Here is a 17,181-nt window from a genome sequence, read left to right as displayed (position 1 = left end):
AGTTCATCACAGAAAACCGTTTCAGTGACACCTACACCAGTTAGTGAGGAAGCCAATGATAATGATCATGAAACTTCAGATCAAGATACTACTGAACCTCGTAGATCAACCAGAGTAAGATCCGCGCCAGAGTGGTACGGTAATCCTGTTCTGGAAGTCATGCTACTAGATCATGATGAACCTACGAACTATGAAGAAGCGATGGTGAGCCCAGATTCCGCAAAATGGCTTGAAGCCATGAAATCTGAGATGGGATCCATGTATGAGAACAAAGTATGGACTTTGGTTGACTTGCCCGATGATCGGCAAGCAATTGAGAATAAATGGATCTTTAAGAAGAAGACTGACGCTGATGGTAATGTTACTGTCTACAAAGCTCGACTTGTCGCAAAAGGTTTTCGGCAAGTTCAAGGGATTGACTACGATGAGACCTTCTCACCCGTAGCGATGCTTAAGTCCGTCCGAATCATGTTAGCGATTGCCGCATTTTATGATTATGAAATTTGGCAGATGGATGTCAAAACTGCATTCCTGAATGGATTTCTGGAAGAAGAGTTGTATATGATGCAACCGGAAGGTTTTGTCGATCCAAAGGAAGCTAACAAAGTGTGCAAACTCCAGCGATCCATTTATGGACTGGTGCAAGCCTCTCGGAGTTGGAATAAACGTTTTGATAGTGTGATCAAAGCATTTGGTTTTATACAGACTTTCGGAGAAGCCTGTATTTACAAGAAAGTGAGTGGGAGCTCTGTAGCATTTCTGATATTATATGTGGATGACATATTACTGATTGGAAATGATATAGAATTTCTGGATAGCATAAAGGGATACTTGAATAAAAGTTTTTCAATGAAAGACCTCGGTGAAGCTGCTTACATATTAGGCATTAAGATCTATAGAGATAGGTCAAAACGCTTAATTGGACTTTCACAAAGCACATACCTTGACAAAATTTTGAAGAAGTTCAAAATGGATCAAGCAAAGAAAGGGTTCTTGCCTGTGTTACAAGGTGTGAAATTGAGTAAGACTCAATGCCCGACCACTGCAGAAGATAGAGAGAATATGAAAGATGTTCCCTATGCATCAGCCATAGGATCTATCATGTATGCAATGCTGTGTACCAGACCTGATGTATGCCTTGCTATAAGTTTAGCAGGGAGGTACCAAAGTAATCCAGGAGTGGATCACTGGAGAGCGGTCAAGAACATCCTGAAATACCTGAAAAGGACTAAGGATATGTTTCTCGTATATGGAAGTGACAAAGAGCTCATCGTAAAAGGTTACGTTGATGCAAGCTTTGACACTGATCCGGACAATTCTAAATCGCAAACCGGATACGTGTTTACATTAAACGGTGGAGCTGTCAGTTGGTGCAGTTCTAAACAAAGCGTCGTAGCGGGATCTACATGTGAAGCGGAATACATAGCTGCTTCGGAAGCAGCAAATGAAGGAGTCTGGATGAAGGAGTTCATATCCGATCTAGGTGTCATACCTAGTGCATCGGGTCCAATGAAAATCTTTTGTGACAATACTGGTGCAATTGCCTTGGCAAAGGAATCCAGATTTCACAAAAGGACCAAACACATCAAGAGACGCTTCAACTCCATCCGGGATCTAGTCCAGGTGGGAGACATAGAGATTTGCAAGATACATACGGATCTGAATGTTGCAGACCCGTTGACTAAGCCTCTTCCACGAGCAAAACATGATCAGCACCAAGGCTCCATGGGTGTTAGAATCATTACAATGTAATTTAGATTATTGACTCTAGTGCAAGTGGGAGACTGAAGGAAATATGCCCTAGAGGCAATAATAAAGTTATTATTTATTTCCTCATAATCATGATAAATGTTTATTATTCATGCTAGAATTGTATTTACCGGAAACATAATACATGTGTGAATACATAGACAAACAAAGTGTCACTAGTATGCCTCTACTTGACTAGCTCGTTAATCAAAGATGGTTATGTTTCCTAACCATGAACAATAAGTTGTTATTTGATTAACGAGGTCACATCATTAGTAGAATGATCTGATTGACATGACCCATTCCATTAGCTTAGCACCCGATCGTTTAGTATGTTGCTATTGCTTTCTTCATGACTTATACATGTTCCTATGACTATGAGATTATGCAACTCCCGTTTACCGGAGGAACACTTTGGGTACTACCAAACGTCACAACGTAACTGGGTGATTATAAAGGAGTACTACAGGTGTCTCCAATGGTCGATGTTGGGTTGGCATATTTCGAGATTAGGATTTGTCACTCCGATTGTCGGAGAGGTATCTCTGGGCCCTCTCGGTAATACACATCACATAAGCCTTGCAAGCATTACAACTAATATGTTAGTTGTGAGATGATGTATTACGGAACGAGTAAAGAGACTTGCCGGTAACGAGATTGAACTAGGTATTGGATACCGACGATCGAATCTCGGGCAAGTAACATACCGATGACAAAGGGAACAACGTATGTTGTTATGCGGTCTGACCGGTAAAGATCTTCGTAGAATATGTAGGAGCCAATATGGGCATCCAGGTCCCGCTATTGGTTATTGACCGGAGACGTGTCTCGGTCATGTCTACATTGTTCTCGAACCCGTAGGGTCCGCACGCTTAAGGTTACGATGACAGTTATATTATGAGTTTATGCATTTTGATGTACCGAAGGTTGTTCGGAGTCCCGGATGTGATCACGGACATGACGAGGAGTCTCGAAATGGTCGAGACGTAAAGATTGATATATTGGAAGCCTATATTTGGATATCGGAAGTGTTCCGGGTGAAATCGGGATTTTACCGGAATACCGAGAGGGTTACCGGAACCCCCCGGGAGCTATTTGGGCCATAGTGGGCCTTAGTGGAAAAGAGAAGGAGCTGCCCTAGATGGGCTGCGCGCCCCCCCCCCTTCCCCTAGTCCTATTAGGACTAGGAGAGGTGGCCGGCCCCCTCCTCCTCTTTTCCCCTCCGAGGAATCCTAGTTGGACTAGGATTGGAGGGGGAATCCTACTCCCAGAGGGAGTAGGACTCTCCTGCGCCTCCCCCCCTTGGCCGGCCAGCCTCCCCTCCTCTCCTCCTTTATATACGGAGGCAGGGGCACCTCTAAACACACAAGTTGACACAAGTTGATCTACGTGATCGATTCCTTAGCCGTGTGCGGTGCCCCCTGCCACCATATTCCTCAATAATACTGTAGCGGAGTTTAGGCGAAGCCCTGCTGCTGTAGTTCATCAAGATCGTCACCACGCCGTCGTGCTGACGGAACTCTTCCCCGACACTTTGCTGGATCGGAGTCCGGGGATCGTCATCGAGCTGAACGTGTGCTCGAACTCGGAGGTGCCGTAGTTTCGGTGCTTGATCGGTTGGATCGAGAAGACGTACGACTACTTCCTCTACGTCGTGTCATCGATTCTGCAGTCGGTCTGCGTTGGGTACGTAGACAATACTCTCCCCTCGTTGCTATGCATCACATGATCTTGCGTGTGCGTAGGAATTTTTTTTTGAAATTACTACGAAACCCAACAGTGGCATCCGAGCCTAGGTTATTGATGTTGATGTTATCTGCACGAGTAGAACACAAGTGAGTTGTGGACGATACAAGTCATACTGCCTACCAGCATGTCATATTTTGGTTCGGCGGTATTGTTGGACGAGACGACCCAGACCAACCTTACGCGTACGCTTACGCGAGACCGGTTCCCTCGACGTGCTTTGCACAGAGATGGCTTGCGGGCGACTGTCTCTCCAACTTTAGTTGAACCAAGTATGGCTACGCCCGGTCCTTGCGAAGGTTAAAATGGAGTCTATTTGACAAACTATCGTTGTGGTTTTGATGCGTAGGTGAGATTGGTTCTTACTTAAGCCCGTAGCAGCCACGTAAAAACATGCAACAACAAAGTAGAGGACGTCTAACTTGTTTTTGCAGGGCATGTTGTGATGTGATATGGTCAAGGCATGATGCTGAATTTTATTGTATGAGATGATCATGTTTTGTAACCAAGTTATCGGCAACTGGCAGGAGCCATATGGTTGTCGCTTTATTGTATGCAATGCAATCGCGATGTAATGCTTTACTTTATTGCTAAACGGTAGTGATAGTCGTGAAAGCATAAGATTGGCGAGACGACAACGATGCTACGATGGAGATCAAGGTGTCGCACCGGTGACGATGGTGATCATGACGGTGCTTCGGAGATGGAGATCACAAGCACGAGATGATGATGGCCATATCATATCACTTATATTGATTGCATGTGATGTTTATCTTTTTATGCATCTTATCTTGCTTTGATTGACGGTAGCATTATAAGATGATCTCTCACTAAATTATCAAGAAGTGTTCTCCCTGAGTATGCACCGTTGCCAAAGTTCGTCGTGCCCAGACACCACGTGATGATCGGGTGTGATAAGCTCTACGTCCATCTACAACGGGTGCAAGCCAGTTTTTGCACACGCAGAATACTCAGGTTAAACTTGACGAGCCTAGCATATGCAGATATGGCCTCGGAACACGGAGACCGAAAGGTCGAGCGTGAATCATATAGTGGATATGATCAACATAAACGATGTTCACCATTGAAAACTACTCCATCTCACGTGATGATCGGTCATGGTTTAGTTGATTTGGATCACGTAATCACTTAGAAGATTAGAGGGATGTCTATCTAAGTGGGAGTTCTTAAGTAATATGATTAATTGAACTTAAATTTATCATGAACTTAGTACCTGATAGTATCTTGCTTGTTTATGTTGATTGTAGATAGATGGCTCGTGCTGTTGTTCCGTTGAATTTTAATGCGTTCCTTGAGAAAGCAAAGTTGAAAGATGATGGTAGCAATTACACGGACTGGGTCCGTAACTTGAGGATTATCCTCATTGCTGCACAGAAGAATTACGTCCTGGAAGCACCGCTGGGTGCCAGGCCTGCTGCTGGAGCAACGCCAGATGTTATGAACGTCTGGCAGAGCAAAGCTGATGACTACTCGATAGTTCAGTGTGCCATGCTTTACGGCTTAGAATCGGGACTTCAACGACGTTTTGAACGTCATGGAGCATATGAGATGTTCCAGGAGTTGAAGTTAATATTTCAAGCAAATGCCAGGATTGAGAGATATGAAGTCTCCAATAAGTTCTATAGCTGCAAGATGGAGGAGAACAGTTCTGTCAGTGAGCATACACTCAAAATGTCTGGGTATAATAATCACTTGATTCAATTGGGAGTTAATCTTCCGGATGATTGCGTCATCGACAGAATTCTCCAATCACTGCCACCAAGCTACAAGAGCTTCGTGATGAACTATAATATGCAAGGGATGAACAAGACTATTCCCGAGCTCTTCGCAATGCTGAAAGTTGCGGAGGTAGAAATCAAGAAGGAGCATCAAGTGTTGATGGTTAACAAAACCACTAGTTTCAAGAAAAAGGGAAAAGGGAAGAAAAAGGGGAACTTCAAGAAGAACGGCAAGCAAGTTGCTGCTCAAGAGAAGAAACCCAAGTCTGGACCTAAGCCTGAAACTGAGTGCTTCTACTGCAAGCAGACTGGTCACTGGAAGCGGAACTGCCCCAAGTATTTGGCGGATAAGAAGGATGGCAAGGTGAACAAAGGTATATGTGATATACATGTTATTGATGTGTACCTTACTAGAACTCGCAGTAGCACCTGGGTATTTGATACTGGTTCTGTTGCTAATATTTGCAACTCGAAACAGGGACTACGGAATAAGCGAGCACTGGCAAAGGACGAGGTGACGATGCGCGTGGGAAACGGTTCCAAAGTCGATGTGATCGCAGACGGCACGCTACCTCTACATCTACCTTCGGGATTAATATTAGACCTAAGTAATTGTTATTTGGTGCCAGCGTTGAGCATGAACATTATATCTGGATCTTGTTTAATGCGAGACGGTTATTCATTTAAATCAGAGAATAATGGTTGTTCTATTTATATGAGTAATATCTTTTATGGTCATGCACCCTTGAAGAGTGGTCTATTCTTATTGAATCTCGATAGTAGTAATACACATATTCATAATGTTGAAACCAAAAAATGCAGAGTTGATAATGAAAGTGCAACTTATTTGTGGCACTGTCATTTAGGTCATATCGGTATAAAGCGCATGAAGAAACTCCATGCTGATGGACTTTTAGAACCACTTGATTATGAATCACTTGGTACTTGCGAACCGTGCCTCATGGGCAAGATGACTAAAACACCGTTCTCCGGTTCTATGGAGAGAGCAACAGATTTGTTGGAAATCATACATACCGATGTATGTGGTCCAATGAATATTGAGGCTCGTGGCGGATATCGTTATTTTCTCACCTTCACAGATGATTTAAGCAGATATGGGTATGTCTACTTAATGAAACATAAGTCTGAAACATTTGAAAAGTTCAAAGAATTTCAGAGTGAAGTTGAAAATCATCGTAACAAGAAAATAAAGTTTCTACGATCTGATCGTGGAGGAGAATATTTGAGTTACGAGTTTGGTGTACATTTGAAAAACTGTGGAATAGTTTCGCAACTCACGCCACCCGGAACACCACAGCGTAATGGTGTGTCCGAACGTCGTAATCGTACTTTACTAGATATGGTGCGATCTATGATGTCTCTTACCGATATACCGCTATCGTTTTGGGGTTATGCTATAGAGACGGCCGCATTCACGTTAAATAGGGCACCATCAAAATCCGTTGAGACGACGCCTTATGAACTGTGGTTTGGCAAGAAACCAAAGTTGTCGTTTCTTAAAGTTTGGGGCTGTGATGCTTATGTGAAAAAACATCAACCTGATAAGCTCGAACCCAAATCGGAGAAATGTGTCTTCATAGGATACCCAAAGGAAACTGTTGGGTACACCTTCTATCACAGATCCGAAGGCAAGACATTCGTTGCTAAGAATGGATCATTTCTAGAGAAGGAGTTTCTCTCGAAAGAAGTGAGTGGGAGGAAAGTAGAACTTGACGAGGTAACTGTACCTGCTCCCTTACTGGAAAGTAGTTCATCACAGAAAACCGTTTCAGTGACACCTACACCAGTTAGTGAGGAAGCCAATGATAATGATCATGAAACTTCAGATCAAGATACTACTGAACCTCATAGATCAACCAGAGTAAGATCCGCGCCAGAGTGGTACGGTAATCCTGTTCTGGAAGTCATGCTACTAGATCATGATGAACCTACGAACTATGAAGAAGCGATGGTGAGCCCAGATTCCGCAAAATGGCTTGAAGCCATGAAATCTGAGATGGGATCCATGTATGAGAACAAAGTATGGACTTTGGTTGACTTGCCCGATGATCGGCAAGCAATTGAGAATAAATGGATCTTTAAGAAGAAGACTGACGCTGATGGTAATGTTACTGTCTACAAAGCTTGACTTGTCGCAAAAGGTTTTCGGCAAGTTCAAGGGATTGACTACGATGAGACCTTCTCACCCGTAGCGATGCTTAAGTCCGTCCGAATCATGTTAGCGATTGCCGCATTTTATGATTATGAAATTTGGCAGATGGATGTCAAAACTGCATTCCTGAATGGATTTCTGGAAGAAGAGTTGTATATGATGCAACCGGAAGGTTTTGTCGATCCAAAGGAAGCTAACAAAGTGTGCAAACTCCAGCGATCCATTTATGGACTGGTGCAAGCCTCTCGGAGTTGGAATAAACGTTTTGATAGTGTGATCAAAGCATTTGGTTTTATACAGACTTTCGGAGAAGCCTATATTTACAAGAAAGTGAGTGGGAGCTCTGTAGCATTTCTGATATTATATGTGGATGACATATTACTGATTGGAAATGATATAGAATTTCTGGATAGCATAAAGGGATACTTGAATAAAAGTTTTTCAATGAAAGACCTCGGTGAAGCTGCTTACATATTAGGCATTAAGATCTATAGAGATAGATCAAAACGCTTAATTGGACTTTCACAAAGCACATACCTTGACAAAATTTTGAAGAAGTTCAAAATGGATCAAGCAAAGAAAGGGTTCTTGCCTGTGTTACAAGGTGTGAAATTGAGTAAGACTCAATGCCCGACCACTGCAGAAGATAGAGAGAATATGAAAGATGTTCCCTATGCATCAGCCATAGGATCTATCATGTATGCAATGCTGTGTACCAGACCTGATGTATGCCTTGCTATAAGTTTAGCAGGGAGGTACCAAAGTAATCCAGGAGTGGATCACTTGAGAGCGGTCAAGAACATCCTGAAATACCTGAAAAGGACTAAGGATATGTTTCTCGTATATGGAAGTGACAAAGAGCTCATCGTAAAAGGTTACGTTGATGCAAGCTTTGACACTGATCCGGACAATTCTAAATCGCAAACCGGATACGTGTTTACATTAAACGGTGGAGCTGTCAGTTGGTGCAGTTCTAAACAAAGCGTCGTAGCGGGATCTACATGTGAAGCGGAATACATAGCTGCTTCGGAAGCAGCAAATGAAGGAGTCTGGATGAAGGAGTTCATATCCGATCTAGGTGTCATACCTAGTGCATCGGGTCCAATGAAAATCTTTTGTGACAATACTGGTGCAATTGCCTTGGCAAAGGAATCCAGATTTCACAAAAGGACCAAACACATCAAGAGACGCTTCAACTCCATCCGGGATCTAGTCCAGGTGGGAGACATAGAGATTTGCAAGATACATACGGATCTGAATGTTGCAGACCCGTTGACTAAGCCTCTTCCACGAGCAAAACATGATCAGCACCAAGGCTCCATGGGTGTTAGAATCATTACAATGTAATCTAGATTATTGACTCTAGTGCAAGTGGGAGACTGAAGGAAATATGCCCTAGAGGCAATAATAAAGTTATTATTTATTTCCTCATAATCATGATAAATGTTTATTATTCATGCTAGAATTGTATTTACCGGAAACATAATACATGTGTGAATACATAGACAAACAAAGTGTCACTAGTATGCCTCTACTTGACTAGCTCGTTAATCAAAGATGTTATGTTTCCTAACCATGAACAATAAGTTGTTATTTGATTAACGAGGTCACATCATTTGTAGAATGATCTGATTGACATGACCCATTCCATTAGCTTAGCACCCGATCGTTTAGTATGTTGCTATTGCTTTCTTCATGACTTATACATGTTCCTATGACTATGAGATTATGCAACTCCCGTTTACCGGAGGAACACTTTGGGTACTACCAAACGTCACAACGTAACTGGGTGATTATAAAGGAGTACTACAGGTGTCTCCAATGGTCGATGTTGGGTTGGCGTATTTCGAGATTAGGATTTGTCACTCCGATTGTCGGAGAGGTATCTCTGGGCCCTCTCGGTAATACACATCACATAAGCCTTGCAAGCATTACAACTAATATGTTAGTTGTGAGATGATGTATTACGGAACGAGTAAAGAGACTTGCCGGTAACGAGATTGAACTAGGTATTGGATACCAACGATCGAATCTCGGGCAAGTAACATACCGATGACAAAGGGAACAACGTATGTTGTTATGCGGTCTGACCGATAAAGATCTTCGTAGAATATGTAGGAGCCAATATGGGCATCCAGGTCCCGCTATTGGTTATTGACCAGAGACATGTCTCGGTCATGTCTACATTGTTCTCGAACCCGTAGGGTCCGCACGCTTAAGGTTACGATGACAGTTATATTATGAGTTTATGCATTTTGATGTACCGAAGGTTGTTCGGAGTCCCGGATGTGATCACGGACATGACGAGGAGTCTCGAAATGGTCGAGACATAAAGATTGATATATTGGAAGCCTATGTTTGGACATCGGAAGTGTTCCGGGTGAAATCGGGATTTTACCGGGTTACCGGGAGGTTACCGGAACCCCCCGGGAACCACATGGGCCTTCATGGGCCTTAGTGGAAAGGAGAAAAGGGCAGCCCAAGGGGGCTGCGCGCCTCCCCCCTTCCCCTAGTCCTATTAGGACTAGGAGAGGTGGCCGGCCACCCCTCTCCCTCTTTCCCCCTTGGGAATCCTAATTGGAATAGGATTGGAGGGGAGTCCTACTCCCGGTAGGAGTAGGACTCCTCCTGCGCCTCCTCCTCCTGGCCGGCGCACCCTCCCCCCTTGGCTCCTTTATATACTGAGGCAGGGGCACCTCTAAACACACAAGTTGACACAAGTTGATCCACGTGATCAATTCCTTAGCCGTGTGCGGTGCCCCCTGCCCCCTGCCACGACGCCTTATGAACTGTGGTTTGGCAAGAAACCAAAGTTGTCGTTTCTTAAAGTTTGGGGCTGCGATGCTTATGTGAAAAAACTTCAAACTGATAAGCTCGAACCCAAATCGGAGAAATGTGTCTTCATAGGATACCCAAAGGAAACTGTTGGGTACACCTTCTATCACAGATCCGAAGGCAAAACATTCGTTGCTAAGAATGGATCATTTCTAGAGAAGGAGTTTCTCTCGAAAGAAGTGAGTGGGAGGAAAGTAGAACTTGACGAGGTAACTGTACCTGCTCCCTTACTGGAAAGTAGTTCATCACAGAAAACTGTTTCAGTGACACCTACACCGGTTAGTGAGGAAGCCAATGATAATGATCATGAAACTTCAGATCAAGATACTACTGAACCACGTAGATCAACCAGAGTAAGATCCGCGCCAGAGTGGTACGGAAATCCTGTTCTGGAAGTCATGCTACTAGATCATGATGAACCTACGAACTATGAAGAAGCGATGGTGAGCCCAGATTCCGCAAAGTGGCTTGAAGCCATGAAATCTGAGATGGGATCCATGTATGAGAACAAAGTATGGACTTTGGTTGACTTGCCCGATGATCGGCAAGCAATTGAGAATAAATGGATCTTTAAGAAGAAGACTGACGCTGATGGTAATGTTACTGTCTACAAAGCTCGACTTGTCGCAAAAGGTTTTCGACAAGTTCAAGGAATTGACTACGATGAGACCTTCTCACCCGTAGCGATGCTTAAGTCTGTCCGAATCATGTTAGCAATTGCCGCATTTTATGATTATGAAATTTGGCAAATGGATGTCAAAACTGCATTCCTGAATGGATTCCTGGAAGAAGAGTTGTATATGATGCAACCAGAAGGTTTTGTCGATCCAAAGGGAGCTAACAAAGTGTGCAAGCTCCAGCGATCCATTTATGGACTGGTGCAAGCCTCTCGGAGTTGGAATAAACGTTTTGATAGTGTGATCAAAGCATTTGGTTTTATACAGACTTTCGGAGAAGCCTGTATTTACAAGAAAGTGAGTGGGAGCTCTGTAGCATTTCTGATATTATATGTGGATGACATATTACTGATTGGAAATGATATAGAATTTCTGGATAGCATAAAGGGATACTTGAATAAAAGTTTTTCAATGAAAGACCTCGGTGAAGCTGCTTACATATTAGGCATTAAGATCTATAGAGATAGATCAAAACGCTTAATTGGACTTTCACAAAGCACATACCTTGACAAAATTTTGAAGAAGTTCAAAATGGATCAAGCAAAGAAAGGGTTCTTGCCTGTGTTACAAGGTGTGAAATTGAGTAAGACTCAATGCCCGACCACTGCAGAAGATAGAGAGAATATGAAAGATGTTCCCTATGCATCAGCCATAGGATCTATCATGTATGCAATGCTGTGTACCAGACCTGATGTATGCCTTGCTATAAGTTTAGCAGGGAGGTACCAAAGTAATCCAGGAGTGGATCACTTGAGAGCGGTCAAGAACATCCTGAAATACCTGAAAAGGACTAAGGATATGTTTCTCGTATATGGAAGTGACAAAGAGCTCATCGTAAAAGGTTACGTTGATGCAAGCTTTGACACTGATCCGGACAATTCTAAATCGCAAACCGGATACGTGTTTACATTAAACGGTGGAGCTGTCAGTTGGTGCAGTTCTAAACAAAGCGTCGTAGCGGGATCTACATGTGAAGCGGAATACATAGCTGCTTCGGAAGCAGCAAATGAAGGAGTCTGGATGAAGGAGTTCATATCCGATCTAGGTGTCATACCTAGTGCATCGGGTCCAATGAAAATCTTTTGTGACAATACTGGTGCAATTGCCTTGGCAAAGGAATCCAGATTTCACAAAAGGACCAAACACATCAAGAGACGCTTCAACTCCATCCGGGATCTAGTCCAGGTGGGAGACATAGAGATTTGCAAGATACATACGGATCTGAATGTTGCAGACCCGTTGACTAAGCCTCTTCCACGAGCAAAACATGATCAGCACCAAAGCTCCATGGGTGTTAGATTCATTACAGTGTAATCTAGATTATTGACTCTAGTGCAAGTGGGAGACTGAAGGAAATATGCCCTAGAGACAATAATAAAGTTATTATTTATTTCCTTATAATCATGATAAATGTTTATTATTCATGCTAGAATTGTATTTACCGGAAACATAATACATGTGTGAATACATAGACAAACAGAGTGTCACTAGTATGCCTCTACTTGACTAGCTCGTTAATCAAAGATGGTTATGTTTCCTAACCATGAACAATGAGTTGTTATTTGATTAATGAGGTCACATCATTAGTAGAATGATCTGATTGACATGACCCATTCCATTAGCTTAGCACCCGATCGTTTAGTATGTTGCTATTGCTTTCTTCATGACTTATACATGTTCCTATGACTATGAGATTATGCAACTCCCGTTTACCGGAGGAACACTTTGGGTACTACCAAACGTCACAACGTAACTGGGTGATTATAAAGGAGTACTACAGGTGTCTCCAATGGTCGATGTTGGGTTGGCGTATTTCGAGATTAGGATTTGCCACTCCGATTGTCGGAGAGGTATCTCTGGGCCCTCTCGGTAATACACATCACATAAGCCTTGCAAGCATTACAACTAATATGTTAGTTGTGAGATGATGTATTACGGAACGAGTAAAGAGACTTGCCGGTAACGAGATTGAACTAGGTATTGGATACCGACGATCGAATCTCGGGCAAGTAACATACCGATGACAAAGGGAACAACGTATGTTGTTATGCGGTCTGACCGATAAAGATCTTCGTAGAATATGTAGGAGCCAATATGGGCATCCAGGTCCCGCTATTGGTTATTGACCGGAGACGTGTCTCGGTCATGTCTACATTGTTCTCGAACCCGTAGGGTCCGCACGCTTAAGGTTACGATGACAGTTATATTATGAGTTTATGCATTTTGATGTACCGAAAGTTGTTCGGAGTCCCGGATGTGATCACGGACATGACGCGGAGTCTCGAAATGGTCGAGACGTAAAGATTGATATATTGGAAGCCTATATTTGGATATCGGAAGTGTTCCGGGTGAAATCGGGATTTTACCGGAATACCGAGAGGGTTACCGGAACCCCCCGGGAGCTATTTGGGCCATAGTGGGCCTTAGTGGAAAAGAGAAGGAGCTGCCCTAGATGGGCTGCGCCCCCCCCCCCCTTCCCCTAGTCCTATTAGGACTAGGAGAGGTGGCCGGCCCCCTCCTCCTCTTTTCCCCTCCGAGGAATCCTAGTTGGACTAGGATTGGAGGGGGAATCCTACTCCCAGAGGGAGTAGGACTCTCCTGCGCCTCCCCCCCTTGGCCGGCCAGCCTCCCCTCCTCTCCTCCTTTATATACGGAGGCAGGGGCACCTCTAAACACACAAGTTGACACAAGTTGATCCACGTGATCGATTCCTTAGCCGTGTGCGGTGCCCCCTGCCACCATATTCCTCGATAATACTGTAGCGGAGTTTAGGCGAAGCCCTGCTGCTGTAGTTCATGAAGATCGTCACCACGCCGTCGTGCTGACGGAACTCTTCCCCGACACTTTGCTGGATCGGAGTCCGGGGATCGTCATCGAGCTGAACGTGTGCTCGAACTCGGAGGTGCCGTAGTTTCGGTGCTTGATCGGTTGGATCGAGAAGACGTACGACTACTTTCTCTACGTCGTGTCATCGCTTCCGCAGTCGGTCTGCGTTGGGTACGTAGACAATACTCTCCCCTCGTTGCTATGCATCACATGATCTTGCGTGTGCGTAGGAATTTTTTTTTGAAATTACTACGAAACCCAACAAAAAATACTTTTATTCACATGGCAAATTTTACTTTAAGTTGCCATGGAAAATTTATTGTAAAGAGCATGGCAATTTTGTTTTAAATATGATGGCAAATTTACATAGCACGGTAATTATACTTGTATAGCCATGACCATTTTTAATTTATTCCGTGGCAAAAGTGCTCCATTTTTGCCATGGCAAAATTAATCCATTTTTTGCCATGGCAAATTTTTACTTCACTTTTGCCATGGCAAATTTAAATCCATTTTTTACCATGGCAAAAATACTTTTATTTCACATGGCAAATTTTAGTTTAAGTTGCCATTGCAAATTTTATTTTAAATATTGAGGCAAATTTACATTTTATAGAACATGATAAATTTTACTATGTAGCATCTTAAATATACTTGTGTAACCATGACATTTTTTAATTTATTTCCATGGCAAAAGTACTATATTTTTGCCATGGCAAAAATTAAACCATTTTTGCCATGACAAATTTCACTCCATTTTATGCGATGGCAAACTTCTTTAATTAACATGTTCAAAAACATGCAAACTTGCCATGGCAAAGTTATAGATGTTTTAAAATATGGCAAACTTTGTAGATGTTTACAAATATGCCAAATTTGCTATTGCATTTTAAAATGTTCAAAAACATGACAAACTAATGATGTTCAAAAACATGACAAACTAATCTCTCCCTAATAATAAAGCACGGATTGACTTTATGGGTTCACCGTCACAATACGTTTCTTCCCGTGATTTTACGCTTTCAGTTTGAATTTGTATTTGAATTAAAAAAAACAAGGAAAAGGTGGTCAGCATTGGGATTTGATCCCTGGTCTACCGGATGTATGACAACATAGCAGACAACTCGGGTTAGGCTAATCAGTGCGCAAACTAATAAAGTTATTAGTACTTCTTCCATCATCTTTTACGTCCGTTTACTTTCGTCCCTCCGTTATTACGCAGGTCACTTGGGCCTGGAAAAAAACATTGGCCTTCCCTTATGGACTGCGTGCACGCGAGTGGGCTTTCTTATCTGAGATATTAGAGAAAGAAAAAAAATCCATTTCTATGGAGAATCAAACGTGAGATCTCTTCTATATTTCTTTGGGCTATGAGAACCAGCTGAGATAAGCATGCTACTTGATGAATAGTCCCACCTCGGGATTTTAAGTACGCACATACCGGTTAATATAGCGCACTAATTAACCAACAGACGTGAAAAGAGATGACCTAATTAAGCGGATGGGCTAATTAAGGAAAGGAATGTGGCTAAATAGATGCGGATAATTCAAAGGAAGGATTGTGTGGGCTGAGCAGAATATTTGAATGGATGGGATCCTTATAATAAGGTAAAGGATTGTGGTGGGTTCGGCACAATATTTAAATGGATGAGGCAAGGAACGAATTATGTGAGGCTAATAATTAAAAGGAATGATTTGATTGTGGGCTGAATAAATAAGGAATGATTTAAACGGGTAAAATCCTTAACAAGGATTGTGTGAGGCTAAAAAGGAAGTATTTGATTGTCGCTTGAATATTTAAACGATTGAGGGTGCACACAATGTTGTGTGAGGACGCCTAAAATATCGGCATCCTTTTTTTAATGCTGTATATGTGTACGGCTAAAATATAATGATTTTATTTCTTTAAGATTTTTACGCTTGCCGGTATGAAATATCACTTATATTAGGAGCATTACAAGTCAAATTGTAGGTTCGTGGGCAAGAGAGACTCGTAAAGCTGTGTGATACAATATGATGATCAAACTCATAGTTGTGGGATTAAATCACGTTTGTCATGAATAGATGGGCAAGAGAGACTACCATCGACAATTGTGATGAAAAGAAGAATTAGCGACAACAATGGGTCTCTAGAAATGTTCAATTTTTTGTTTCTACAGTTGCAACGATAACCACCGGTTGTTTCAGCGCAAGCAACAATTTGTCCTATCAAAATCAACGAGCGAACCACATCGTCTAGGTGGTAAGCTACCAGAAAACAAAAAAAAAACAAAAATATCAACAAGCCCAATAATAAAAGCAAATCTCATGCTACTTAGTCAACTAAAGTCAATGAGCCCCAGATATATCTGTTATCTTCTTCCATAAATAATATTAATGTGTCAATCAACCGTGCGACTTCATTATTTATGCTTTTTATTAATATTAATATTAATTATAGAGATAAGTCGATATGTCTTCTCCTTGACATGTGTATCATCCTTTCATAATTGAAACACATGTTTTTAGGACCTCTAGAGCTTGCTACCTACTATTTTTGTTTTGTGTAATTTTTTCTGTAAAATGCTAGCATTTCCTCTATTATTGTTTGTTTTGTTAATATTGTGTCACAACGGCACGGATCGATGACAACTGGTTCTCACCAGGCACCCAACAGATGCCGACACCACCTCTATTACCATCATGATATATTCCAAACTGGGATCAAAGATAAGAAGTTCTATTTTAAATTCGAATATGGTGATGAATTATAGCTCTATATAAAAAAATATTAAGTCCATTTGGAATCACCATATAAATTGTTATTGTGTTCATCTACGGATTTTTGTGAGCATTAAATTTCGCATGAACTATCATTGTGTTCTCTCATATAATTCTGACTAAATTTAAGTACACTTCAATTATGTCTCCCGTTGCAACGCACGGGCATTTGTGCTAGTGATGTTCAAAAACATGGCAACCTAAGATGTTAAAAAATATGGCAAACTTGCCATGGCAACAAAAATCAGTATTGTTTATAAATGTGTTTTTTTTTCATGGCAACTAAATGCATTTTTTGCCATGGTTCATTGTGTCTTTTTGCCATGTCCATCCGAAGAATGTTTGTTATGACCATTACAAATTGGTTTGAGAACACGGCAAGTTTGTTCTTACAAATTGTTTTTTCCATGGCAAAAAGTTTTGATTCTTTAAAATTTGTTTTGCCATGGGGATTACATGTACGATATCATTACAACTTAAAAATGTTTTCTCCATTTTTCTGAAAAATTTCTATGTTTGTAGAAAGAATTTTTTTCACCATATCACTTCATGGCAATATTTTCCTTTTTTGTAAACTTAATAGTGATGGCAACTTTTTGTACTGTAGAGATGCAGGTTGCCATGACTTCTTCCTTTTTTGCGCCATTTTGAAAACATAAACTTGAACATGACAATT

This window comes from Triticum aestivum, chromosome 3A (genome assembly GCF_018294505.1).
Source record: "Triticum aestivum cultivar Chinese Spring chromosome 3A, IWGSC CS RefSeq v2.1, whole genome shotgun sequence".
NCBI lineage: Eukaryota > Viridiplantae > Streptophyta > Magnoliopsida > Poales > Poaceae > Triticum > Triticum aestivum.
The sequence above is the reverse complement of the archived record's forward strand: the minus strand, read 5'-3'. Positions refer to the sequence as shown.